This window comes from Tursiops truncatus, chromosome 12 (genome assembly GCF_011762595.2).
Source record: "Tursiops truncatus isolate mTurTru1 chromosome 12, mTurTru1.mat.Y, whole genome shotgun sequence".
Lineage (NCBI taxonomy): Eukaryota > Metazoa > Chordata > Mammalia > Artiodactyla > Delphinidae > Tursiops > Tursiops truncatus.
In genome coordinates this window covers 30,104,711-30,117,331 of record NC_047045.1, presented here as the reverse complement: position 1 = coordinate 30,117,331, position 12,621 = coordinate 30,104,711, and the positions used below count along the sequence as shown (strand labels likewise).

At 38.2% G+C, this 12,621-nt stretch overlaps 1 long non-coding RNA gene across 1 annotated transcript in view; it reads right to left on the bottom strand.

The window, feature by feature from the left end:
- Window positions 1-12,621, bottom strand: part of LOC141276083 (uncharacterized) — a 134,121-nt gene that overhangs the window by 68,363 nt on the left and 53,137 nt on the right. The window lies entirely within an intron of this gene.

Genomic DNA, 12,621 nt, shown 5'->3' with positions numbered 1-12,621 from the left:
TGCCCCAAGCTCATGCATTTAACAGATAAAAATTCAGCTTTTTGTCAAGGCAGAATGCAATATTGATTGTAGGTGGTATTTAGGCAGAGGAGTGGCAGAGCAATATTATCTTCACAGTCACATATAGTCCACTATGGAGGCATAACATAAAGTGCATTACACTCTGTGTAAAAATGTTTTCCTAATGCTAAGCATTGATTAATACCCATTTCCAAACACATTCCTGAGAAAGGATTCCACATGCAGCAAATTGTGAGGGTGGCAGAGGGGGGTTAGAAACACATGATAGCAATCATGAAAACTCTGATCACTTGATTTGATTCTAGTGCTTTGTAAATGAGCATAATTATTCAAACATGCTTCATTAAAAATCATGACTGTACAAGTCCTTCGGTTTAATGATCCAAGTATATACCGCGTGAGCTAAGCTTTAAATAAGAATACCAACTGGGTGCTAGGAGGCTATGAGAGAGATATTTTTCTTAAAATCAAGAGAAAGTGCAAAAACACAAACTCTAAAAACGAAGTCAGGAAAAAATCTAAAAGTTAGACCAGTAGTGAATGTGGTGGGCTATATTTTTCTACTTATCTTTACATCTATCTGAATGTCTCTTGGGGCCACCAAAGGTTAGATACCATGTCACTACTAAGCTACTGGAAGACTGGCATACAATTCCTGTAAATCTCAAACTAATTATTGATACATTTGAATTTTAGGTGTCACAGCTACTTTTGACCTTTGAAGGTTGGCTGAAGAAAAGTTTGACAGTTCTGAAAGTGTTCACAGATACTAAAAGAGGTTGTTTCAAATTAATGAAAAAGGGAAGAAAAACTAAATTAATGATGCCAAAGATATTAATAAGACTACTGTTATTAGAAAACATTTAATTATGTATGAGATCTCATTTAATAATAATGTCAGGGCTTCCCTGGTGGCACAGTGGTTGAGAGTCCACCTGCCGATGCAGGGGACACGGGTTCGTGCCCCGGTCCGGGAAGATCCCACGTGCCGCGGAGCGGCTGGGCCCGTGAGACATGGCCGCTGAGCCTGCACGTCCGGAGCCTGTGCTCCGCAACGGGAGAGGCCACAACAGTGAGAGGCCCGCGTACCGGGAAATTAATAATAATAATAATGTCAATTTCACTTATACTGCAAGATACATAAAGGACAATAAAGACAGCATACAAGGTACTCTGTCATTTTGGTTGTTCTGCTAATATTAAGTATTAACCTAAACAAAAGTGAATCATGTTTATGGAGTTAAAATACAGGGTATAAGGGGGATGAGTTTTAAGTTAAATTAATCTGCTCCTAAATCATTCAGATTCTGAAGCATAATGGGTAATTACCAAGACTCCCTGATTTTATATAGTGTTTATGATAACATGGAGTTGGTTTAAGAATGGATTGTCACTTTTCATATCACTATTTTTTTTAATTTTTGACAATTTATGTAGCATCATCAGAGACACATTTCAAAGAGTTTATAACAATTTTAAAGCAGATTAAATTTTAGAGTGTAATGTATTTTAAAAATATATTTTATTTAAATCTACAGCTATATTGCCAAATATATTAAGCACTACAGAATTAAAATGCAAACTCTCACTGGCGGCCTTATAACACCAAGAAAATAGTCATTAATCTCAGAAATGTTAAATTGATCATTTGCTCTCATGCAATGAAACAGCGTCAACATCAGGTCCCTGGTCACCTTTCAAGTTCACCGATAGCTTGGTGGATCTTGGCCAGGTGCCTAGATCAAATATTAGCAGTGTACCTATTCAGAAGTGATTTGTAAGAGGAAAAATGACAGATGATTCACTTTAGTCCCATTGAAAAAATGTAAAAGTGACCAAAAGCAACTAATTGATGTGATGTACTAAGAAAATAACTAAATCTGTAGCTCTGGGTAGTCTCAGTAAGTCTTATGTTAGGTAGAAAATACAGGCCCAAATTTGTACAGAACTCTTTCTCTATGGACATATTATGGGGTGTTAATAATCAGCCATGAGACCACAGCCCTCAGGGAACTCTCCTGCAGAGCTACAGCCATTTGCCTGGAGTGTTGCCACCTTAAAAAATTAATTCACATCTCCCATGTTATTAATATCACAGTCGTAAACTTCTAAGAAACAAATGAACGCTTCTACAAAATAAATCTGGGAAGACAAATTAGAAAATTAAATTTAAAACTATAGTAGTTAAATCATAATAAGCAGGAAAGATTGAGAATTTAAATTCTTTGAATGCAGAGATCATTTTTTATCTAACTTTACTATCATAACAGTTGTCATTATATTTAACTCAATACATTATTTTTTAAGTGAATGACATTCATTTCATTCTGGTCATTTATTCTGGTTTTCTGTGAAAAAAATTTAAACTTGGTGAATCCAGGTAATAAGTAGTTCAGCAAACTTGGAGTACAAGCTACAGGAGGAGTGTAGGTAAGTGATAAAAATAATAATGTCTGTAGATAAATTATTCTCGCTAGCTATTTATGTTATGTCAAGGAAGTCAGACTTTCTCCTACAAACAGCGAAAATTTCTGAAGGATTTTAAATTGGAGAGTGACATGATCAATACTGTGCTTTAGAAAGAGCACCTTGTAGTGAGCATATAGAGGATGAATTTACACAGGGTAAGACTGATCATTTATAAAAAATTATTGCATTATTTAAGAAAAATGATGATCCAAATTAAGGTATTAACAGTGAAGGTGATTAAAAAGTGAGGAAGGGGGGATTGGTCAGGAAGAGCCAGTATAATAATAACATAAATAAATGATATTTACTGAGCACTACTAGGTGCCAAGCAATACAGGTTAGGTAACTTGCCAAAAGTCACACAGCTGGTAAGTGGCAATGATGGGATTCTACACAGGAGGCTTGCCTCTGAGGGCTCCTTCTTAACTACTGCTTTATGACTTGTAGATTTCTAGCTTATGTGACATGGCAGATAGTCATGCTATTCCCATACACAATGGGAAACAGGTTTTGTGTGAAATATGTGAAATAGGAAATAGCAGGGTTTCTTAACCTTGGCACTATTGATACTATTAATTCTTTGTTCTGGGAGACTATCTTGTGCATTGTAGAATGTTTAGCACCATCCCTGACCTCTATGCATTAGATACCAGTAGCACACTCTCTACTCCCCACCCCAGTTATGGAAATGCTTCTGGACATTGCCTAATATCCCCTGGGGGCCAAATCATCCTCTATTGAGGACTACTGGTTTATGAAAAAGATAAAATCCAGTTTTTGCTGGTTTCTTATATTGGATTCAAGTTCCAGGCATCTAGATAATAACGTCAACCAAAAGCTAAATTTATGGAACTAGAATTCAAGAGATATTCTAACTGGAGCTATAGATACAGCTAGAATCATCATCATCATAAAGCGAATAGCGGATTTGCTTTCCAAGGACAATGTGAGACCCACAGGGGTCCAAGAGTACCCACAGGGGTCCAAGAATACCCTGGGGGTGGGGGCACAAGCCTTTATGAATTGAGATGAAGAATCCTTAAATAAGGATGAGAAGATAAAGAGGAAGAAGGAAATCAAGGGAAGGCGGCATCTTGAATAAAGTCAAATTTTGTAAAAAGTCCAAATCAATAAATTGAACTGAGCAGTTAGTATGTTACTGGCTACTGTTGCTGGGGCCATTTATAATTTTTTCCTTGAAACTTTATTCTTTTCTTTTTTCATTTCTTTAAGTATCTCTTCTCTGAATTCATTTATTATATGTCTATATCTTAATCGGTCAGATTTCAAAGTCTTCAAGAATCAGCTGATTACACTCCGAACTGCACCTCCTTCTTAGAAAAGCAATATCAGGCTAGTCTTTATGACCAGCAAAGTCATGTGCTTTCAAGAATAACACTTCTACTGTCTAACCCAAATGCCAATGAAAATTAGTGCTCCATATCAGATGGTGAATATACTGAATGATCATGTCCTCCTTGCATAGAGAGTTGGAAGGTGTAACAGATAAAGAGATTAAGAGACCAAGGGAAAGAATCAGACAGGGAGGCATTGAAATGGCTGAGTATGAGCGCTTTTGTCTCATTCTTAGAATAAGCCCCAATTATGTAAGATTACTGGGGCCCTATTTTTCTAACAACCTGAAAGACAAACACACACAGAAGCTGGTTCCAGAGACAGGGCTATGATAAAGGACTCTCAGATAGAACATGGACACGGTGGTGGCACAAAGGCAGAACCAAGGTGAGAAGCAGGCAAAGCAATCACTCCCTCTGAGCACTTCTCTAAAAGCGGTTGACATAACAGTTAAGACTGTGGTACAAATGGTAGTGGACACCAACTAAAAGAAGACCAAGACATACAGCAAAGTAAGAAACAGGGTCACATCTGTTTAATAAGCTGATATCCCATGGCTGACCTCACCCAGCAGCTTCACTGTCCTCAGGGCAGAATCTAGCTAAAGCTCTGCCATGGCTCTTAGGGTACAGTTGGGGTCAGTGAATACCATAAAGTCTTGGAATCATAACAGACCATGATAGGTTGTGGAAAAGCAGGAAATTAAAATTGTTTTCCTCTGTTATCTCAATGCATATTGCAAGTAAAGTGCTTGGTACTGCTGTATAAGAGTTGTTTTGAGTGGTTAGGAGTGTACAGATAGGGACGTTATTTTATGCATATATATATATATATATATATATATATAAAACATATGTATGTATGTATGTATGTATTTTAGTGGGGTTTTTTTGGCTTTGAGTAACCTCTACTGAGTCAGGAGTTAACTATGGTTCAAGATTCCACAGCTAGAAGATTGAAGAAAATGCAGGTTATTATGTGATTGTGGCTTGTAGTCAGCATGCTGAAACCTGTTCTTGAAACAATATATGTGAGCTAATTTTAGAACAACCTGTATATCCAACCAAATCTTATCTTCACAAAGTTGGATCTCTCATAGAAACACACAAAAAGAAAATTTTGGAACTATCTGAGAAAACTGAGGTGAGAGTAGGTTGCCCTACCAAGTCCCTGTGAAGTCTTTCACACAGTATTCACCATCCTTCAGGAAGAAAGTGACTACTGTCATGTTATGATGTGTAATTCACAAGGAAGGTACGATTGAGATGCAAAATGGCATTAGAAAGTGAAGAAATTCCAACTAGAATTGCTTTCAGGAAGAGTCTGGACTTGGAGTCAGCAAACTTTGGCCTGCTAGTGGGCGCTCTGCTTTTGTGAATACGAATACATTTTTATTGGAACATAGCTATGGCCATTCACTTGTTGTCCATGACTGCTTTCAAACTACAGTAGCAGGTCTGAGTAGCTGCAAGAACGTCCCATGGCCCAGTCGCCTAAACTGTTTACTGTCTGATCTTTTCAGAAAAAAGTTGCTAATCCTTGGTGTAGATGAGGTATTTCTGACTGAAGAAGGAGAGAATATTTAGCCAGTGTACCCCAGGAGCAGGAGAGCCAAAAAAGCTGTGCCAAAATGACTGGTTAGGAGGTTCTCACCAGAGACCCTAGTTTTGTGCATCAACTAGAACCGGCAGCTGCAACTCCAACTGCTTTCCTTGCTCTCTGAACTTACTCAGGCACAGCGCTGGCCTGTGATGTCCCACATTGAAGAGCTAGGCAATCACTGATCCTGGAATAAGGTAGCCCAGAGGGGGCTTTTTGTTTGTTTGCTTTTTTGAAAGAACTAGTTTTACCCCAGGTGAATAAGTATTAATGCCAGGGGAAAAGGGGGGTTTCATGGTTAAATAATTTTGGAACATGTGGACATACTTGATTAAATAAAGTTAAATATGCTTCTTTACTCCATAATTTTTTCAATCTTTAGTAGGTTAAAATGCCTTGTGAATCCCCAAAAAGAAGGAAAAGGTTAACATGTAAGTGGATTTCAAACTTATTTGAGCACAGCACTTTTTTTTCTTTTTTCAGAGTATTCACAGGACTTAAATTTCTTAGATATTAACTTTGAGAATTCAAAGTGAAAGAATACAGATCTGTTAGAAACTCTCTTGTCACAGGACCTTAGCATAAATTGTTTCCTCTTGGACTATGTCTCTCCTTTCCCGGCACACATACACTTTTTCCTGGTTAACCCCAAGTCATGATCAAATTTTTAGCACACACTCAATTCTTCCATGACCTAAATTCTGTCAGGTCACCTGTTTTACATATCCATAGTCATGGGTATATTGTTTTATTTATTTGAGTGATGATTTTATAAATTAGCCTTCCTCACCAGACTCTCAACTTCACGGAGATAACTGCCATATTCCTATTACCCAGAATAGTACATAATAATGTATGATAAACATACAATAAGCACTGATTAAAAACATGGATGAGATCTATCAAGTGCATCAAACAACACAGTGCTGCTATTACAGTCCCCATCAGAACCTTGAGAACTCACTCCATTAAAAGCTGACTGATAAAAGATGATTCTAATAGATTAAAATCTCCATATGCTCAGGCTTTCACAGCCAGGATGGAGTTATTTTCTGACCATAAAGCTACTCAGTGAGTAGAGGCTTACTCAGAGCAAGACAAACAGCTCTAATTGATCCAGGCTTCAAGGTAAGATGCCCGTGACTTCTCTATATCAAGTGTCTGAGGCAGACAGCCATGCTGGAGAGAGCCTGGGGCTGTATCCTTAGAACAAGAGCCACTGTGAAGGCGCTGGAGTTTTGAATGGAGAACATAGTCCCTTCAGGGTCACTCTCCTGAGATGCAGCTCCTGTTCTGTTGCTGAACTTCTGTGGACACCCCACTCTTGACTGAGACATGTACTGATTTTAAAGTATCTGTGGGATATTGATGTGAAGATGCCTAAGATCCATTGGTTCTGAATTCAGGAAGGTAGTCTTAGATGAGGAAATCTATGTAAAGCCATTAGTATGGATAAAATCACCCAAGAAGGCATGGGTTAAAAAAACAAACAAACAAAAAAAGTAGGAGAACTCTGGAGAAGGCATCTTTAAGGACAGGTGAAGGAAAAGAAGACCGAATCTAAAAAGCTCCAAAACAAAGATGACTAGTTGTTAACATTTGTTAAATCTAGCTAGTAAGAACACAGTGTCTGTTATGTTATTTTTCGCACTTTGAGTTTGTTTGAAATATTTCAAAACAATTTTTAAAAGAGCCTGAGGAGTGACCAGAAAAATAGGAAGTAAAGCAGGAGAGAGCTGCTAAATTGAATCCAAGGAAGGATAGCATTTCATGTAGGGAGAGGTCAGTGATGAAATGGAGAGGTCAAGCAAGATAAGGATTAAAAACTGTCAGTTGTTTTGTCAATTGAATGGTTATTGTGACCTGACTGAGAAGAGTTTCAGAAGACATATGGGGCAGATGACAAACCTCATTTAGTATAAGAGCAAAAAGAAGATGAAAAACAGCTATTAAAGAATAAAGCTATTTTTTAAATCTCACCTATCAACAGAGTGGGTAGGGTAGATTCAGGATTGTTTAATTCAGTAAAATGATATCAAGGATGCAGGTCTTTTCATCTTTCTGTTTTGTCATTTTCACCATTTGGAGTTTGTCCTCAGGCTTGTCCCCTTGTATTATGAGATGGTTACAGCAGCTTCAAGCATTAAACCCTCAAAGAGCAATAACCAGAAGCAAAATTTTAAAAGGAGAGGGGAAATGTTTTCTATCTCTTTGTGAGGTGAAGAAACTCTTCCAGTATCATCCAGGAAACCTCCTCTCATTCTCCATGGTCAAAATAGTATCACTGTGCTCAGCGCTAGACCAATTGTTAGCAAGGTGGGTGGGTGTGCAATAAATAACAAGCCATACTCCTGAGTCTACAGATCAGAGCACAGCACCTTCTCTGAACACAAAACAGCAAAAGATAAACCCCTGATAAAACTTGGGCTCTGCTATGCTAGCAAGAGTAGCAAGGCACTGACTGTGCAGGAGGGAGGAGTTGAGATAGACAGTGATGTCTGCCACCGCCTACACTGAAAGGAAACATCCAGCAGGAGGGCGAGAGGATGGGAGGGTGGAAGCCAGGACATGGGTAGAGAGATCAGTCTTGGGCAGAAAGGACTCCCACTCCACTGAGAAGGGAGAAGGTTAGGCAGAAGAGAGGGGTTGTGGAAGAAAAGATCAGAGGCAGGTAACTTTCAGGAGTTGAGATGGGGTTGTTGCAGGTTTCAGTAAGTCAGGAAATATGAGTGTGTATACACAGCACAAATAGCAAGTCGCCAGAGCTAGAGATGGAGTCACTGGGGAGAGGCCAGGCCTCACACATCTAATTCCCAAATAATTAACAGAAGAAAGATAATTAGCTCTACATGGATATGAAAGGTATGACTAAGTTAAATAGGATTGTGGAAATATGGGATGGCGAAGTGTCTTCGGTGTCAGTTTGGTCTTAAAAAATCTTCATAGGTTCACATTTATTTAAATCCTACTAACATATAAAAATTAATATGCTTATTAGACAACACATGTGGGAGAAAAGTTTCACATAGAGCTTGGTATAAGGTAGATCCTCAATAAATGTCAATTTCTGATTTGAATAATACTCTATACCAGCTCCATTAAAAGTCCAATTATATCCAACCCAATTTACATGGTTCTCCAGATTTTCTTGGTCCCAACTGGCCCTTGAAACTTGGAGGCTTGCTTGATTAAGAGCCCCAGCCAGCTGTGGCAGCTTCTCCACGGTCAGGACCAGGCTCGGGCATGGCTTTTGATGATGTCCTCTACAGCCAACTAAAGATGAAAACACGCTAGTGGTCTGGTACCCAGTCTCAGAAGTACAGTGCCCCTGGACATGGGGCCAGGCTTCCCCAGTGATTACTAGGAGGGGCTGGCTAACACCACCAGAAGGGAGCGAGTGTTAAGCACTCACAGCTCCTCAGAGTGGCTCCACAGTGAGACTTGAGCTACAATAGTTCAGCCGAGTTACTTGATTGAACTTGTACCAATGAGTGCAGGAAAATAGAAGGATCTGGCAAAGAAATTTCTCTCCCTTTGCACACCACCAACTGTCTTTTCCCAAAACTACAGTGGTTCCCTAAAGCCTGACATAAGAGTGTCCCAGGATCAAGCGACTGGCTATGGATATCTATGAACTGTCCAATCTTGGTGATACAGGGCATGATAGTATTTGCTTCCCTCCTTTCCTGCCCCACTCTCCTTTTCTTCCTGTTCATGCTGTTCTTAGATTTCAAACCAACCTTCACACCTCCTTAAAGGGTTAAAAAGTGAGCATTTCCTCCAAAGGCTGTTTTCTAGGGAATCCCAGTGAAGACTCAACAAACAGCTGGATTGCTGACCTATTCAGTATATACAACAAGAGTGTGAGGCAATAAGGTTGTCTGCCAATACCCAAATGCATAACTCCAGTTGATGAAAACTGCTCAAACAGCCAACCAACCTGAGCCCGTAAAAAAATAATCCAAACTTAAAAGGAATAATATAATCATTTCAAAACAATCCATGAAAAATACCTAGCACAGGTCTGGCACAAACTCAAACTAGGCACTCAGTAAATATTCATTAGGTGGTTTGTTCATTGATTTCCACTGATTTCAGCAAAAACAAAGGACAACTGGGAGGGATATAAAGCACTTATTGTCCTTCATTTTGAGTGTGCACAGTCCGAGACAATTTAAAATCCCCAATGAATTACAATAAATGTTTTCATGTTCAGTACTGGATCACATGGGGGACTCCATGCAGCAACTGTAATATGAGACTATTGATAGAATTTCAAACAACAGAAAAACAGCCTAATCCATGATTATTTGGGTGAGAAACAGCACAGACCACTGGAGAGCAGCACTGAGCCAGACCACAGGTGTCAGCTGTTAGGTGAAAGGCAATTGTGCCAGGGATGAGGCACTGTGATGTAATCCAGGACTTGCTAAACTTCAAACAAGTCATCCATAGTCCACCTGCGCCCCCGCCACCAGTTCTGTGGATGTATTGTGAATATACACTTGAGAATGTCACATGGGCTATATGGTACTTAGTCCTTTTAACTATAATTAAATCCTCAGTGTTGTAATAAATCAGAATCACCTCTAGTTGCTGTATGAAAATAAGATCTGTGTATAATTCTAATTTACCCTAAAATTCTCACAGTGCAAGTCACTTGCGTACAAATCCTAATAGTTCAGAATGGGTAACAACTAATTGCATTCTCCTCAAAAATGCTTTAATAACAAAATGAAATAGCTGATTAGTCCAATTCTAAACCTTTATTAAATTTGAAAAACTTCATAAATAATTTCTATCCCTAATAATATGTTTGCTATTTAAAAATAACAGTTCAAATACATCTAATTGCTCACAGTATCTTTCCCCAAAAGACTGGTGAATAATAATTTAATGTTGTAGTATCTGAAACAATAATCCCATGAAGTGTACTATTATTATCATTTAACAGAAAACGAAACTGAGTCTTAGAAGGTGTAATTATTTTGCCTCAAGTCATTCAACATCAGATGTTGAACTAAAGATTTTTGATGCTCTGCCAATTATTATTACCCCATAACAGATTCTGAGCAAAGAAGGCAAATACTGTCCAATTTTTAGTACATTTGATTTTAATCCATTCATTCATCAAATATTTATTTAGCACCTTCTCGCTTTGAGTATTTTTCTGATACATTCCATCTCACATCACATATTTCATACAATTCTCAAATCTGTGCAGTTAACCTGGGAAGTGAGATGAGCAGCTATTACTATCATCATTGTAACTTTTCCTCGAACACTTACTATGTGTTATTAAATAAGTTATATTAGGCTAGTTACCCTCAAAATAATCTTTAAATCTTTACAGATCACACAATTACCCCTTTAGAGATGTGAACCAAGGCTCTCAGACTCCAAGCCTATGATCCCATCCATGGCCTATTTTATGGTAGAAAGGTTTAGAGTTTAGAAAGCTATTACTTTATTGAAAGTCAAAACTTGAAACAGTAAGAATCAAATCTAAGTCTTTTAGCTCAAGAACTTAATATTTAATTTATAAAAGTTAGATTTTAAAATTCTCACATTTATGGCTAAAGCCCAAAATGTAAACAGTAGTAAAGAAAACAAAAAGCACTACTAGGATTAACACAAGATAAGCAGTTACAATCTTTTATCTCAGTTGAAGGAAGAGATGAAGACTCCACTATATCCTTTGCATATGAACTTCATTATTGAAAAGCTGACTCACCGTATAAAACTTCGGAATTAACATTAATTCAAATGCATTCCTTTCAGTGCTTTTCAGTTTCAGGAAGACAGGGTATGCAAGTCAAGGAAGTGGAAAGAACAGATACTGAGTATAGGGATAAAGATCATTTAACTGTCCCCCATTTTCCTGCTTCACTATTTCAGCCATAGTTCACTTATACCACTGTCAATGTCATGAACAATTCTTTTGAATAATGTATTCATCCAGATATTTTCAAAAAAAGATATGATAATACAAAACTATCCCCAAAATAAGATTAATATCACTCCCTTTCTTTGCTTTCATTCCCAAAGTTTAAAGGACTCAGAGTCACTTGCAAGATGGAAACCAAATGCTTTCAATTTTGATGCCATCTTAAAGGGATTCAAAGTAGGTGCTAGGATTCAAAGGCTCCCTTTGAAGCAAAAAAAAAAAAAAAAGAAAACACTCAAGAAGATTGGTTTTTGTCTTGCATTAGTGATCTTTCTTAAAAGTCACTAATGTCTTTTTCGCTTTTCAGTCTAGCATATAAGTGTGTGCTGCATAAGGTTCAGAACCATGTCAGGTGCAAAACCTCTTGCAGGGACTTTACCAAATGCCATCATTTACATTTGGAAATGGTAACATTCATAAACAAAGATGAAACTGAAGATAATACCAAAAGTAGGATTTGTTTAAAGTTTTGGGGAAATAATTACCTCTTGATCTACTGAGCATGTTGATGAGGTGCTTCTTTGAGTATATGCCGGTTTCAGTGAAGAATCGGCATAGCTATTCCATTTCAATCAACTAGCCACTAAACATTTAATGTTATATTTACTAAAATGTTTCCAAGTACCTAGAACATTGGCGTAGGTGGTTTGAACAAGTTTACATATTAATTACGTCCACTATCTCAAGTTGTCCCTCATCCTCCTATCATAGCATATGCTTAGCATAGCTTCTATACTCCTAAAATGACATGTAAGGCCCATTGTGAGCTGACCCCTGCCTCCCTGCCCAGACTCATCCTTCACCATCCCTTTGTCTCCTCAGTTATTTCCTTTTTCCAAGCTAAAACTGCCTGGAGTAACTACTATTTGCATTTAAGGAAATCCATCAGCTCTATTACCCCTGTGCCTGTGTACATGTGCTCCCAGTGCTGTCCCTGTGCTTCTCCTTCCCTGGCCAACTCTGACTCAGTCCACCCAAGGATTAGTTGCCCCTCTGTGTGCGTTCAGAGTAGTAGTCTTTGTGTGTCTCCACCACATGACCCCTCTAAGCTAATATGTATCATGCTCTTACTATGTGTCAGCCAGTTAATCTTCTGAACAACTCTAGGAGGTTGCCACTATTGCCATCTCCATTTATCAGACTTAGCAACTTTAAGTATATTCCTCAAGATCACACAGGTATTAAGGGTTAGATACAGAATTCAAACTCAGGTCTACCTGACTGCAGAT